Source organism: Zingiber officinale, chromosome 6A (genome assembly GCF_018446385.1).
Source record: "Zingiber officinale cultivar Zhangliang chromosome 6A, Zo_v1.1, whole genome shotgun sequence".
Classification (NCBI taxonomy): domain Eukaryota; kingdom Viridiplantae; phylum Streptophyta; class Magnoliopsida; order Zingiberales; family Zingiberaceae; genus Zingiber; species Zingiber officinale.
Window position 1 is genome coordinate 21,827,343 of NC_055997.1, and position 17,179 is coordinate 21,844,521.

Below are 17,179 nucleotides of genomic sequence, written 5' to 3' on the forward strand. Positions count from 1 at the left end.
AACCTTAACTATATTTAATCCATAGGTCAATTAGGGTTAATTTCCTTAACCCTAATCGTTCCACCATACAATTTGGTGTGTGTCCGCAGTGGACGGCAGCAACACAATCCTCAGCAGAGAGGAAGAAATCAGCATCGGGAACTAGGGCACAGTGTAGAGGCGGTTGACGTTGTTCCGTGCGGCTGCGGCGTGCTGCAGAGGAAGAGGGCGACACCTAGGGCACCGGCTGTGGCCTTTGGCGCTCGTTGAAGAGGCGTCAGCGCGAGGAGAACATAGACCACAACGACGTGAAGAAAGGGAAAAGGTCAGTGGTGTCGCTAGCTTAGGGAGGAGAGGGAGTCGACCAACTCTTGCTCAAGTGCCGGCGAGGAGGGAGGAGAGGGAGAAGCAGGTCGGCCAGGGGCTAGAGCACAATGACGGCGGCGTTGTTCGGGTCGAGAAACGGCAGCGACGTCGGCAGAGCACCGAGGCGGCAATCGGTGCTGCTCAAACAGAAGAGAGGAAGAAAAGGAGATGAGGTGCGGGAGGAACTAGGGCAAAGGGAAGGCAACCCTCGGTTGGCTCTCGTCGCCGGCGGCAGTGGAGGTGGAGAAAAAGAATTGCGGAGAAGATGAAGAGGAGAGGTGGTCGACGTCGGGCAGGAGAAAGGGAAAAGAGAAGAAAACGATGGAGAGGGAGAGGGGAAAGTCGGGTAAAAATAAGAAGAGAAAGGGAAGATAAGGAAAGAAAAATTAAGGAAAGAAAAATTAAGAGGAAAACTTAGGTTTTGATTAAATTAAAGCCTAAGTTATTCCTTAATCAATTCCTACCTTAATTGGGTATTCCAAATAGGCTCTTCCTGTTGGGGCAATTTCCCTAGGTCAAGTTTGACCAGTTTGACTAAGCTTGAGTTGAGTCAAGTTTGAGTCGGGATTTGAGTTTTGATGTTTGACAATATAAGGAGATTGTTGGAGAAATCGTCCGGCTATGGAGATGGTCAAAGGGTTGACCAGGTTGATGAGAATACAAGTCAAGTAGGTCAAGGTTGACAGGAGATTTGACTAGGAAAGTCCTAACTGGATGTTAGGCATTTGGAAATTCCTGGTGAGGAGCCAGGCAACGGAAAAGTCCTAGTGAGGAGCTAGGCAGGAGAAAGTCCTGGTGAGGAGCCAGGCAACGGGAAAGTCCTAGTGAGGAGCTAGGCAGGAGAAAGTTCTGGTGAGGAGCCAAACAATTGAAAAATTCTGGTGAGGAGCCAGGCAAGTGGAAAGTTCTGGTGAGGAGGCAGACAGTTGGAAAGTCCAAGTGTGAACTTGGCAAAGGAGAAAGTCCTGGTGAGGAGCCAGGCAATTAGAAAGTCTTGGTGAGGAGCCAGGCAAGTGGAAAGTCCTGGTGAGGAGCCAGGCAGTTGGAAAGTCCAAGTGTGAACTTGGCAAAGGAGAAAGTCTTGGTGAGGAGCCAGACAATTAGAAAGTTCAAGTGTGATCTTGGTAAAGGGTGTAAGTCCAAGCATGTGGTCTTGGCAAGGTAAGTCTTAGTATGACTTGGCAAGGAAGACCCGACAACTAGGATGAGGCCGAAGGAAGCTCCTGAAGGCAAGGCGTGAAGGATGAGGAGATATCCGAGGGACGCAAGGATGATGGAGGAGGCTAGAAGGCTAGTTCGAGGTTGGTCGGGTGTGGCCAAATGCTAGGCATGAAGATCCAACAGGTCACGGTTGACTAGGAGTTGGGTTGGAGACTTTGGCTTGAGATTGAGTCAAGTCCAGGCTAGTCAATCGATTGAGCAATCGATTGAACCAGGGTCCAATCGATCAGCTGATCGATTGGAGTGTGCTGCGAAGGAAGGAATGACCCAATCAATTGGTCGATCGATTGGGAGCATGAGTCGCCAGCATAGAGGCTTTCTTAATCGATCGGGAAATCGATTGGGAATCTCCAATCGATCGGTCGATCGATTGGAGCTGGGAGTTCTCGCGCTATCGTAAGAACACAGAAAGCGTCTGAATCTATCCACCGATTGATTCAGACTGTCCCAATCAATTGGCCAATCGATTGGGATTCGACCGTTGCGCAGGATGTAGATGATGGATGGCTGGGATTGTGTGGAGCTGACGTGGCGATCGATTGGGGTTAATTTCAATCGATTGGGAGCACAGGATATAGCCGTCGTGGAGCGTTTTTCTTCGTAGATCTTTGCAATCTTCTCCTACGAGCTTACAGCGATCTTCACAACGATTTCTCTAGCACTCACGCCAATTCTTGAAAGCACTTGAAGAGCATCTTCAAGGTTTAAGAGGCAACAATAAGTAGCAAGAAGAAAGGTGTATTCACTTGTATTCTTAGAGTTTCTTCTTGTATTTGTGTTTGTGTAGTATGTGAGTTTGTACGAGGCTTCTCCGCCTCCGGCTGCGACCGAGAAGGAGGTTTTCATTAGTGGAGATAGTGTGTCATGTGTGGATCCTTGGATTAGTCACCTCTTATTGAGGTGGATACCAAGTAAATCCTAGGTGTTAGCATTGTAAGTGTTTGTCTTCGAGTATTCCGCTGCACAACAACAAGACGAAGTAAACTGACGTAAGCGCGACGAAACGCTATTCACCCCCCCTCTAGCGGGTACATCGGTCCCAACACTTCCAAGCCTATTAATTTATCCTCGCAAACTCACCATACGAGCTCCGAAAAATCCCCAGGAAATTTCTAAAAATTTCTAAAAATTCTCTTAATGTTATTCGTCCATAAAACTTTATTATTTAATTAGTTATGGTATTTTACACCTAATGTGGGCTTGATACAAGCCCATATCAGGCCCACCGTGGGCCTAATACTTATTTATTTGTTCGTTGAAGTCAACTAATTATTTAAGTTGTTTAGTGTACCAATTGCCTTCACAAGAAGAGACATTTCTTTGCTGCTTGGTATTGCAGACCGAGGTGCTTTGGTTCCCATCAATTCAACTAAAGCATCGGGTGACCTCTTTCTAACTTACTTCTCAAATAAAAAAGAAGCTACCAAATCAAGATATGAGGAGTTACTTAAATTTTATGGCAATTGTGTTGAAGAAAAAAAAGATATTTTATTATTTTACAAATTCTACATTTTGTATATATTTGCTTGTGTCTTAGTTTTTTCTAGTACATATAAGGTCCCTTTATATTTTATAGATATAGTAGATAATTTTAAAAATCTTATTAGATTCAACTGGGTTGAAACCATCCATGAATTTATGACTCCACAATTACCTAAGAATGGGGACATATTTTTATCAACTCAGACAATACATTCCAACACCAACCTCCCTTACCCAAAGGACTTTGTTGGTCTTTTGGCAATGAGTTTATAGTTGATGTTAAATTTAACAATATTTTATGAACATGTATGAATATCTAACACTTGTGATGATGAATTAGGTATGATTTTTGGAGCATCTTCAAATCCAAAAATCATACAAAATTGAAGGAGCAAAAATAAATAAGTGGAGGAATATTCCTTCACATATTAGTAAGGCGAGGGATTTGTTCGATCGAGTTTCATCTGAAGAGGTAAAATTTGAATACTGTCACTTAAGTTAGGTTAATATACTTTTTTTAAACATTTGTTTTAATAATTTGATAGGTTATGATGGACCTAATCCTTATCCAATATGAGAAATCATTGGTTGAGAACCTTAATGGCGTTGATGACATTCCACGTCCAATGGGGATATCATAATTTGAAGACAACGAAGCAGGAAGTCAAAGCAATAAGGAATGTTGTAACTGGATTATTCAAACAAACCAAATTAAGGAGCTAATAGTGGAGAACATGCATTTAAATGATAGAGTGAAAGAATTACTTGAAATAATAGAAAATAAAAACATGCAATCTCAATCAAGTGATCTTGTAGACGATCCTTAATGTGAACCAGTAGCTTTTGGAACAAGAAGTAGGAGAAGACGTGATAGAAGTCGCTATGATTACATGGATACAATTGATAGTCCATTGTGGCTCCATATTTTACCTAAGAGGCATCGGAGAAATATACAAATATGCGAGCCTGTGGAGAATATTTCAACAGAAGTAGAGGGTAAAAAATTTGTAAAAAACCTGATGTTGTGGAGAAGGGGAAATGAAAATTTGATGTGGATGATATGGAAGAAGAAAGAGACATCGTCATATTAATGGAAGGTAATTCTGAAGAAGAGGTAGAGAAGGGTGCAGCTAGGATTGCCTAACTTAATAAAATGAGGAAATAAGCCATTGTTGTAAGTCTGTATTTGCATATAAAATAGTATTTTGTTTGATTTAATTCATTAATTAAATGTGTTTTATGTTTATGGACATAGTTTGTGAAGAAGTAATTTAAGACTTCAAAGAAGAAAAAATAAGACGAAGATGTGACATACTTGTTAAAATAGTTGGAGAACCTAAAGTATGCAAAATACATAGTTGATTTAATTAAGTGATAAATTAAGATAATTATATGCTTTTCTAATTTAGATAATTATATGGTTCTATAATTTAATTTTATGATTTATAGTCATTGATTTATTTTGTAGGTTTACAAATGAATTAGTTTGGGAGAAACCACCCATTGGTTTAAATGATCTTATCTGGTGTGAATGGAGAGATTTTGACAAAAGGTGAGGTAATTGACACGTATTGTAAAATTTTATTTAGGGGGCATCCTCGTCTGGTAGGATATACAATAAATTTATATATTGTTATACCTTCTTCATAGTAAGAAATCTAAATGATTTGAGAATATACAATATTTGAATAAATTTTATTATTTTGTTAAGTATGTATGACTTTACATATTGGTAGTTATAAATAAAATCCTCAAGCAAGTTTGGCTTACAACAAGTGATAAAGACAGATACAGGAGATGAAGAGTTTAGGTATATTTTTATACCTTTGTGTAGTGATAATGCACACTCCCACTTATTGATGGTGGACACCACATCAATGACATTTAATCATTACAATTCTCTAGCAAGTGGAAGTAAATCGAAATATGAATTTGAAGTAGCGGTTAGCATCCAATATTTATGTGTATGTTTGCAATGTAGTATAAATGATAGTTGATCTAAAATTTTAATTTTCTGTTCAATCTTATAGGTATCAGATTTAAAACAATATAGTCATGAGCACCTTGTTACTATTGATCCAAGTTTTGAAAGGTATCATCCCTTCGACCAATGGGTGTATCACACAATAGAATGTCCACAACAAGAAGCTAGGTGAGTCAAGAATAAAAAGTGTGAATAGAAAATATTGATATAAAATATTGAATATTAAATTGGTGATGTTATTTACAATATCATTGACTGTGGCTTTTTTGTGATACAATACATTCGATGTTTTCTATACCATCTGAAGATGAACTTCAAACAATGAGACATGAAAAAAAATTAGAATTGATGTAACTATTTTAATTTTGAGGGATAAGTTCTGTAAAACATTGGATTAATTATCTATAGTATTGTAAACAAAAAAGTTGGGTAGGGAATGTACAGGTACAATTAAGTAGTGTTGTTAGTTTTATATCTTTGTATCTATTATTTGTTGTTTAATACAGTGGTATGTATGATATGAGAAGTGTATACTAAATTGTCACAGGAATAATAGTACTACTGTGTAGTGAACTAAAAATCACAATATTCAAATTGCCATGCTGGTGCTAATCAGTGAAAAGAGACATAACTTATACTTCACATCGTATCTCTCTTTTGAAAACTAAAAACTTGGTAACGGATGGGATTTTACAGAGATCTAAATAGGCTAGGTCCAACACTAGGTTTCAAGTCTACAAGGTCTGCTTGGAAATATGAATTAGGCATGTAATTTGGGAACTCCAAAATAGCTAAGTTATGAGTAAAAAAAAATGATTTTTATCCCCATAACTCCAAGGTTCACATGTTCCGTGCCACCTGGAACGGATCAAGAACTTCATTTGTAGTGGTTAGAACTAAGTTTTGATATCATATATAGCTTCTCTTTTCCTAAACCTTCATAGGGAACATGAATTTAAAGAAATCCAAGTACCATAGGACCATCAGTAGGTTTTGGTTAAAACCCACTAATGGACATAGACATCTCTAATTGTACCCATTTCAGGTCTTATGAATTTCTCGTATTACAAGGACTTCAATGGTGCTATCCATTACTGATAACTCTCTAGAGGTGATCAAATGTTATGAAAAATTTCAGTCTGATTGTGGGCCTGATATGGAATACTATCAGGCTCAACGTGGGTCTGATATGATATCATATCAGGCTCAACGTTGGCCTGATAGGTTAGGACCTTGGCCAGTTTGTTCAACTAGTCATTACCAAGTTTTTGATCCCAATATCTAAAACTTGAGACCATCTTGTCATTTGATAAACTAAAAACTTGCTATGGATTGTGACTTAGTGTAGAAATTCAAATAGGCTTGGTCCAACAGTGGGGTTGAAGTCTACAGCGTGTGATTGGAAATTTCTAATAGTATTGTAATAAAGCTTTAATCTCTAACTAAGTTTTGACTTATAAATAAATTGGTGGTTGTTATTTTTATAAATTAAATGTCGTTCATTAAAATCCATAAGGTCCACATGTTCCATGCCAACTGGCAAGGAACAAGAACTTCATTTGTAGTGCTTAGAACTAAGTTTAGACACCATATATTGCTTCTCCTCTCTCAAACCTTTATAGGGAACATGAATTTAAAGAAATCTAAGTACCGTAGGGCTATTTGTGGGTTTTGGTCAAAATCCACTGATGGACCTAGACATCTCTAGTTGCACCCATTTCAAGTCTTATGAGTTTCTAATATTGCAAGGACTCCAACGGTGCTTTCCATTACTGATTTAAAGCTCTCTAGAAGTGATCGAATGTTACGAAAAATTTCAGCCTAATTGTAGGCCTAATATAAAATACTATCAGGTCCAATATAGGCCTAATATGGTATAATATTAGACCCACGCTAGGCCTGATATGGTATCATATCAGGTCCAACATTGGCCTGATATGGTATCATATCATGCCTAACGTTGGCCTGATAGGTTGGGACCTTGGCCGCTTTGTTCAACCGATCACTACCAAGTTTTTGATCTTGATATCTAAAACTTGTGACCCCGTGGGTCATCCGAGCCGGTATGGGACGGGAGTTGCTGCAATGAGGCCGCCGGGTCGAAACTCAGTGGCAGCGGGGGAATAAATCCCCTATCCCTGTATCCCACCCGGTCCGTCTCATATTAGCTCGGGTGCTACGATTTACCTCCCTCACGATGGCCGTGGGTCCGGTCGGTGGGGGCCCTGGGGGCGAGGGCTTCGCCTTTTGCTGCAATTGATATCTAAAACTTGAGACCATCTTATCATTTGATAAACTTAAAACTTGCTACGGATTGTGAATTAGTATATAAATTCAAGTAGGTTAGGTCCAATAGTGGGTTTGAAGTCTACAATGTGTAATTGAAAATTTCTAATAGTATTATGATATACCTTTAATATCTGGCTAAGTTTTGACTTAAAAATAAATTGGTGGTTGTTATTTTTGTAAATTAAATGTTGTTCATTAAAATCCATAAGGTTCACATGTTCCGTGCCAACTGACACAAAGCAAGAACTTTATTTGTAGTAGTTAGAACTAAGTTTTAACACCATATATAGCTTCTCCTCTCTCAAACCTTCATAGGGAACATGAATTTAATGAAATCTAAGTACCGTAGGGCCATTTGTGGGTTTTGGTCAAAATCTACTGATGGACCTATACATCTCTGATTGCACCCATTTTAAGTCTTGTGAGTTTCTGATATTGCAAGGACTCCAATGGTGTTATACATTACTGATTTAAAGATCTCTAGTGGAGATCGAACGTTATGAAAAATTTTAGCCTGATTGTGGGCCTGATATGGTATCATATCAGGCCCAATGTTGGCATGATAGGTTGGGACCTTGACCTTTTTGTTCAACCGATCACTACCAAATTTTTAATCCTGATATCTAAACTTGAGACCATCTTGTCATTTGATAAATTAAAAACTTACTACAGATTGTGAATTTGTATAGAAATTCAAATAGGTTAGGTCCAACATTGGATATGGGATAATTTAAATTAGTGGTTGATGTTTTTGTAAATAAAAATTTGACAGGGTAAATTAAAACCATCAAACTCTAAAACACAGAAATGTAGTTTAAAAATTTTCCAACCGTTCATCTAAAATGTGATACAACATAATTTGACTTTAAACAAACAGTATATCATTACAAGAACAACATATTACACATGTTTTTAATTATAAATATATAATTTAAAATTTTTGTCGGTTATTATTTTATGTACAAGACTAAATCTATAAGCTCTTATTTCATCTTGTATAAAGTCCATTGATCTCTGAAATATCAAACTCTCTGCATAGCGCATCATAAAAAAACACAATCTAAATTACAAGAAAATAATATTAAACTTGTAACAATTTATTTTGAGGTAAAGATAATGGAACATAAATAAATATTTACGATTTACTTTGTGTGGGGCCATTTACTTGAATCAATTTAAAGTTTCTCCCAGATAAAGGTGCTAATCCATGATGCCATATGTGATAGTATGACAAGTTTAGTTCCTTAAAAAATAACACCTACACATAAATGACATTAGTAATTAATACATATCCAACACTTATTGTATTTATATATATATAAAACATAATACTTACAGTTTTATCAAAAATAGCAGTATAATTTTCTGTGACGCCGAGAAAGTTATAATGAATTATATGACCTTCCTCTAGGTCTATGACCATTAGATGCCAATGATTATTGATCCTGTCCGAAAGCTGAATCAACGGACGCTGGGCACGTGGCGCTTTCCGAGTCGCTGATGTAGATCTCCGTCGGGTTGCACGAACTTCTGGCGAACCTGCACAGAAGTCGGGCCGGGAAGGGGTTCCCGGCGGCGACCCTCCGACGCTCAAGTTAGGCAAGCAAGCAACAAAGCAGTGGCTCCAAAAATAGTAGAATGCCTACCTCCGGGGAAGTATAAGGCTCCTTATATAGAGCGGTGAAAGGGCTCACGCACACCTACCGAGGCATATACGTGTCCTTAGCCCATACCTCGGTAGGTGTTTGTCAGAAAGCTTACCTGACACCATACTGCTACAGTCCAAGCACGTCTTCGATGGGACAGCAGAACACCTTGCCGCCAGATTTGGAGTATGGCCTAGTCATAGGACTTGACAGCTGTTATAAGATGTTCCTTGTCCTTCTCTCCCTACTCCATGCCGGGGCGTCCGGCCGGCCGGCGCTCATCTCCCGTCCGGCCAGCCGGCACTCATCTCATGTCCGGCCCTCCGTATGCATCGGTATGCTGGGGAGATCCTCAGTAAGGTGCTATGTGGGGACTGCTAGCAGTATGTTACCTTATGTCTATGGCTGAGCATGACTTCCGCTCGGCCCTTCGTTACTGTTCAATCAAGCGTCGGAACCCCGACCCCTGTCGGGGCACCTTTCGCCATCGGTTATTCATCGATCGACCGGCCGGGAGGTCGGCCCATCCTTCTCCGGTCGGCTACCTGGACCTTTGATTTCCACGTGGCGTTGACTCCTCAAAATGGGGGTCCCCTGTTCTAACCGCCGGATCACTTGCCTCCCCCTCAAGTCTAGTCGAAGGAGGCGAAGTCCGACTGACTGGACTGCCGATCAGACTGAGTAACGACCGCTGCATTAGTCCGCTCGGCCAGGCTTAGGGACGCACATCCGTTCGGCGGTGTCTTGCCCGTGCCTTGTACTCCCTTGGAATCCATGCAGAATCCTCTCCCCTACTACCAATCACGTGTGCTGCGCGCGGTAAGGGGCGCTCATTAAATGCGACCCGTGTCCTACTGACACGTGGCGATCTCGCTTCTGTCAGCGTATGGTGGTGGCGTTACGTCCGATGGGACAACCGCCGTTTGAAATGAACGGCTGGATGATGGCCTCGTTCTTTATGACCTGAATCGGACGGTGGAGGCTGCTCGAAGCCGACATTATAAAGCTCGGGACCTCTCTTCTCCGCCGCATTTCTTCTTTATCGATCCCCGACGCCCCGCTGCTCTTTCTTCTCCGGCGACCTCGCTTCTCAACTCTCCGACGACCCCGAGGCTCCTTGTAACCATCCTTTTGCTCGTAAGCCTTTCTTCTCCTCGCTTTCTCCTCCCTTTTCTTTCTGTCGGTTGCCTCTTTCATTCTGCCACCTTCATTCTTTGTTTTATTTCCCATTCCTTTTCGTCCCACATTTCTTTTTTACTTTCGACCATGACTAGTACTTCCCAATCGACCGCCGTCACTCCTGGTCTCTGGTACATGACCATGGAGAGTAGGTTTGATGAGGAGGACGCACTGCGCCTCACTCGGACCTATGAAATCCCTGCCGACCACCACATAGTATTAGCCACTCCCGCCGACCGGCCTCATGAACCGCCGCCCGACATCGTTCTTTTCTTTCGAGACCAATTTTTGGCCGGGCTACGCTTTCCACCCCATAAGTTTTTCTTGCAAGTTTGCAATTACTTTCGCATCCCGCTATGCCAGCTAGTTCCGAATTCAATCAGGCTGCTGAGCGGGGTGGTAGTTCTGTTTAAGCTGAACAACATCCCGTTGGACCCCAAAGTGTTCCACTACTTCTACTACCCTAAGCAAGCCGAGTGGGGTACTTTTGTTTTCCAATCTAGGATAGGTTTCGTCCTTTTTGATAATATGCCGAGCTCCAAAAAACACTTGAAGGAGCATTTTTTCTATATGCGCTTTCTCGAGCCACCGGCCTTCTGAATCAAGTGGCAGACGGCGATGCCAGCGCAACCGGAGCTCGGCAAGTTTAGGGGCGATCCGGCCTACCTTCATGCAGTCGACCGGCTGGTCGGCCAGCGCTATCACATAGACAAGTTGCTCCTTCCGGGAGTACTGTATATATTTGGCTTGTCTTCTATCCTAGCCAATCTGCCTTGCAGCATGAGTAAGTTCTCTTATCTTCCCGTTTCTTTTGTTCTAACTGATTTATTCTTTGTTTCTACAGCCGAAGTTATGTGGCGCGCAAAGGCTACTGAGCGGCTGAAACTGCGAGCCGCTGAGATCGAGGCGGCCAAGAATAGGGAGATCGCCGAGCTGAGCTTAGACTCAGCTGGTCCGGCCAGCGGCGAGGATGAGGGGACTCCGAATGTCCCCGAAGCCTTAGACGCTTCTGCCTCTCTCGGTGAGGCTGCAGGCGATGTAGAGCCTTCTACTCAAGTCGGGGTAGAGGGCCGTTCGGTTGATGAAGCTCCCCTGGCAACTCGGAAGCGAAGACGGCCAGAACCAGCCTCTCAACCAACTCCATCTGATGAACCACAGTCCGAGCGGGGCGATGAAGCTCCAGTGTTGTCCGGGACGGTCTCTATAGAGAGTACCCCCACGCCGCGCGGCTCTCCAAGGGCTACCTCTGAGGTGCCGCCCGCCAGTCCTCCGCGAACCATGCGTCGCCTTAGGCGATTGGGCGACCTTCCTTCTGCAAGTGGTGAGCCGTCCGGTAAAGTAGCTGTGCCACAGGGTGATCCGAGCGGCCCGAGATTGATAAAAACTATCCTACGCCTTTCGTCGGAGGAATATATGGTGGCTGCTGATCGGCCAGTGGTCCCCGAGCAGCAGATCACCCTCACGGGTCCTCTTGCCAAAGCATGGGAGGATGCTCGGCTCCGAATTACAATGATGACTCCCGGTCAGCTAGGCGACAGCAATCTACAACAGGCGACTGGGGTATGTTCTTTGCCTTGTTAGTTATTTGGATTTAGTTTCTAACTTTCTCCTGTCCGTTTGCAGAATTGGGTGGAGCAGATTGCTATCAGCAATCGCCTAGCCGAACTGGAGGACGAGCTGAAAAAGCTCAGAGCCGTGGGAGAAAGCAGACAGTCAAAGACCGCTTTGGAGAAGGCCAAAAAACTGTTGGAAGCCAAGCGGGGTAAGTCCTCCGATTTGTCGAGTGAGGTGGCTCGACTCGAAGCTTTGGTCAAGCAGTGGGACAAGGAAATAAAGACCGCGACCACCCAGAAACTTAAAGCCATCGAAGACATGGATATGATGAAGGTAGAGAACCGGGGGCTAGAGCAGAGAGTGAAGGAATTAGACGCCCTGCTCAAGACTGAATGGGAGGGCCGTTCGGCCGACCAAGCTTAAGCGGAAGGGGCTCGGAAAGATCTTCAAGCTGCCCTCGACACTTCTAAAGCTACTTTTAAAGAATATCAGGACGGGGAGCCTGGTCGGTCGACGGAGGTGCGTAAAGCATTCGTCCGCTCGGATGAATTTGGCGAAAAGTTTAGCGACAAGCTATCCTTAACTTTTGAAGAGGCGATCAAAGTGGCAGTGGAATATCTGAAGACCAAAGGCCACATTCCTTCCGAGCTGTTCGTCCACCCCGAAGATTTGGCGGCCATGATGGGCTCCATCCCCGACTCTCTCTTTAACTTTGATGATAGTGAATGAGGGGTTTATGTAATTTCTCTAAGTGTGCAATCTTTTGTATGCCTGCCGTTCGGGGCGAATATTATAAATTTTGTCGGTCCTCTGTTCTGCGCAAACGAATCCTCTTCTTTTGTTATTTGTTTGTTCGACTAGCATCAAATCTTCAACTTTTGCCTCGGTCCTAATTTTCTTGCGCCAAGTATATTTTATAAGGGAGCCGCTCGGCCGCACGTTGCCTTTATTTTCGCCTTATCGGCAAGCCCGATCAGAGGTTGGCCTTTATAACCGAGCAGGACCTTGCAGAAAGTTATCCGTCCGGAGGATTTATAGACTCCGGTTGCTCGCCTTTTAACGTCGAATTTTACCGTCAGCGCCTGACAGCCTTCCGCTCGGCAGGTTTATAGACGCCGGCACGTCTCTCGATATTTAACGTCGGAGCTCGACGGTCTTTCCCTCGGTGGGTTTATAGACGCCGGCTCGTCTCTCGATTTTTAACGTCGGAGCTCGACGGTCTTCCGCTCGGCGGGTTTATAGACGCCGGCTCGTCTCTCGATTTTTAACGTCGGAGCTCGACGGTCTTCCGCTCGGCGGGTTTATAGACGCCGGCTCGTCTCTCGATTTTTAACGTCGGAGCTCGACGGTCTTCCGCTCGGCGGGTTTATAGACGCCGCCTCTCGATTTTTAACGCCGAGCTCGACGGTCTTCCGCCGGAGGGTTTATAGATGCCACTGCTCTCGATTTTTAACGCCTGAGCTCGACGGTCTTCCGCCTCGGGTTTATAGACGCCGCCTCTCGATTTTTAACGTCGGAGCTCGACGGTCTTCCGCTCGGAGGGTTTATAGACGCTGGCTCGTCTCTCGATTTTTAACGTCGGAGCTCGACGGTCTTCCGCTCGGAGGGTTTATAGACGCCGACTCATTTCTCGATTTTTAACGTCGGAGCTCGACGGTCTTCCGCTCGGCGGGTTTATAGACGCTGGCTCGTCTCTCGATTTTTAACGTCGGAGCTCGACGGTCTTCCGCTCGGCGGGTTTATAGACGCTGGCTCGTCTCTCGATTTTTAACGTCGAAGCTCGACGGTCTTCCGCTCGGAGGGTTTATAGACGCCGGCTCGTCTCTCGATTTTTAACGTCGGAGCTCGACGGTCTTCCGCTCGGAGGGTTTATAGACGCCGGCTCGTCTCTCGATTTTTAACGTCGGAGCTCGACGGCCTTCTAAGGCTAACTTTGAAGCGGCCGTTCGGCGAAGCTATTTGCCCTTTAATCATTTTTGCTTCCTGCATTACAAGTACATAGACGACCCAAAATATATACAAAAATGAGTTACATCAGTGCACCTTTCACCCAACTCGATAAGGCTGGAGATGATTCGCGCTCCATGGCCTATCCAGTTGCCGCCCGTCTTCATCCTCCAAATAATAAGCGCCCGAGCGGAGCTTTCCGATGATTTTGAAGGGGCCCGCCCAAGGAGCTTCTAGCTTGCCGACGTCGCCGACCGGCTTCACTTTCTTCCAGACAAGATCGCCGACTGGAATGATCTGGGGATTACGCGCCGGTTGTAACTCTGCTTCATTCTTTGACGATACGCCATCAGCCGGACGGACACCTTGGTTCTTTCTTCTTCGACCAAATCCAGCTCCATGTTCCTCCGCTCGGCGTTGTCGTCATCATAATTCTGGATCCGAGCGGACTCGACGCCAACTTCGACAGGAATAACCGCTTTGCCGCCATACACCAGACGGAAGGGCATGACTCCAGTTCCTTCCTTCGGTGTCGTTCGGATGGCCCATAAGACGCCTGACACTTCATCCACCCAGCTACCTCCCATATGGTCGAGCTGAGCCCGCAAAATGTGAAGAATTTCCCGATTGGCTACTTCGGCTTGACCATTGCTTTGGGGATATGCCACGGACGTGAAGTGCTGTTCGATGCCGTAGCTTTTGCACCAATCTTCAAGCAATTTTCCTGTGAACTGCCGCCCGTTGTCGGAAATAAGTCGACGGGGGATGCCGAATCGACAGATGATGTTATGCCAGATAAACTTCTTGACCATCTGCTCGGTGATCTTGGCTAGCGGCTCGGCCTCCACCCATTTGGAAAAATAATCAACAACCACTAGTAAAAATTTTCGCTGCCCGGTCGCCATAGGGAATCGACCCACAATATCCATTCCCCATTGGTCGAAGGGACAGGACACAGTGGCTGCTTTCATTTCTTCTGCCGGTCGGTGTGAGAAATTATGATACTTCTGGCAAGAAAGGCACGTCGCGACGGTCTGAGCGGAGAAGTATCCGGTCAGCAGTATCTTTTTAGCCAATGATCGCCCGCCCGGATGTCCTCCGCATGATCCTTGGTGCACTTCTTGGAGGATGTACGCCGCGTCTTCCGAGCTCACGCATTTCAACAGCGGGCGGGAGAAAGCCTTCTTGTAGAGTTGATCTCCAATAAGTGTGAACCGACCGGCCCTTCTCCTGAGAAGTTGGGCTTCATGGTGATCGGATGGCGTAGCTCCCGAGCGGAGAAACTCCATGATGGGTGTCCTCCAATCACTTGGGAATGTGAGGGCTTCCATCCGGTCGACGTGCGCCACCAAAGACACTTGTTCGATTGGCGACTGGGTGACGAACGGCGTTATTGCACTTGCAAGTTTGGCTAACTCATCGGCCCCTTGATTTTCCGCTCTGGGTATCTTTTGGATGATGACCTCTCTGAAATTGGCTCTGAGCTTCTCAAAGGCTTCAGCATAGAGTTTGAGCCGAGCGTTGTTAATCTCAAAAGTACCAGAGAGCTGCTGAGCAACCAACTGAGAATCTGAATGTATAGTCACCCGTCCGGCTCCCACATGCCGAGCTGCCTGCAAGCCGGCTATGAGGGCTTCATACTCAGCTTCATTGTTTGTAGCTCTATAATCCAGCCGGACGGATAAGTGTATCTTTTCTTCCTAGGGAGAGAGCAGTAGTAGTCCAATCCCACTTCCGAGCCGAGTGGATGATCCGTCCACAAATATTTTCCACATAGCTTCCGACTCCGAATTCTGCACCTCAGTTACAAAATCTGCTAAGGACTGCGCTTTGATTGCCGAGCGGGGTTGATATTGAATGTCGAATTCACTCAACTCCGTTGTCCACTTAATAAGCCATCCGGACGCTTCTGGATTCAATAATACTCGTCCGAGTGGGCTATTGGTTTTGACAATGATGGTATGCGCCAGGAAGTATGGACGAAGGCGCCGAGCGGCAAGGACCAGAGCGAAGGCTAACTTCTCGAGCCCAGTGTAGTGAGATTAAGCATCTTTTAAAATATGGCTCAGAAAATATACAGGCTCTTCTCCGCTCGCCCTCACTAATGCTGAGCCGACTGCTTGCTCATTTGAAGATAAATAGATACAAAGAGGCTCACCTACGGCTGGCTTGGCTAGCACAGATAGAGAATTCAGATATGCCTTCAGTTCTTCGAACGCCCGATTGCATTCTTCGTCCCAGTGAAATATAGTGGCCTTGCGCAATATTTTGAAAAAGGGCAGGCTCCGGTCGGCGGTCTTGGAGATGAATCTGGACAGAGCAGTTATCCGTCCGGTCAAACGCTGCACTTCCCTCAGATTTCTTGGAGGCGACATATCTTGTAGAGCTTTCACCTTGCTGGGATTTGCTTCGATACCCCGCTCGGTCACTATGTAACCCAAGAAACACCCTCCTTTTGCTCCGAAAAGACACTTCTGGGGGTTTATCTTGACTCCATATTTCCGTAGCGTTCGGAAAGTTTCCTCCATGTCTTCGAAGAGATTGGCCGCTCGGACGGACTTGATAAGAATGTCGTCCACGTATACTTCCAGATTTCGCCCGATCTGCTCCTTGAACACTTTGTTCATCAGCCGCTGATATGTGGCTCCCGCGTTCTTCAATCCGAACGGCATCACATTATAGCAATAGGTGCCGTCGGCTGTAACAAAGTTGACTTTTTCTTGATCTTCACGGGTGAGCGGCACCTGATGATAGCCTTGGTAAGCGTCGAGCATACATATCAGCTCGCAGCCTGCGATGGAGTCCACCAGCTGATCGATTCACGGCAGAGGATAAAAGTCTTTCGGGCAAGTTTTGTTGAGATCCCGAAAATCTATGCACACTCTCCACTTGTTGCCCGGCTTGGCGACTAATACTACGTTCGCCAGCCAGCTCGGGAACTGAACCTCGCGTATATGGCTGGCCTCCAAAAGCTTCTCAACTTCCGCCCGGATGATGACATTCTGTTCGGCGCTGAAATCCCTTTTTCTCTGCTTCACCGGCTGAGCGTCCGGTCGGACATGTAGCTCGTGCTGCGCTATGCTTGGCGAAATTCTGGGCAGCTCGTGCGTTGACCAGACGAAGACATCACAGTTTCTCCGGAGACATTTGATCACTTCCTGTTTCTGGCCTGCCTCCAGGTCGGACGCAACGAACGTTGTGGCCTCCGTTCGGGTCGGGTGAATCTGCACTTCCTCTTTTTCTTCATAAACTAGAGAGGGAGGATTCTCAGTTATAGCGTTCACCTCGATCCGTGGCGACTTCCGAGCGGAATTGGCTTCTGCTCGGACCATCTCGACGTAGCATCGCCGAGCTGCTAGTTAATCTCCCCATACTTCTCCCACTTTGTCTTCGACGGGGAACTTGATCTTCTGGTGGAAGGTGGAGATGGCCGCTCGGAACTCGCTGAGCGCCGGTCGTCCCAAAATGACGTTGTATGATGAGGGAGAGTCAACCACCACAAAGTTTGCTGTCCGCGTCCTCCTGAGCGGCT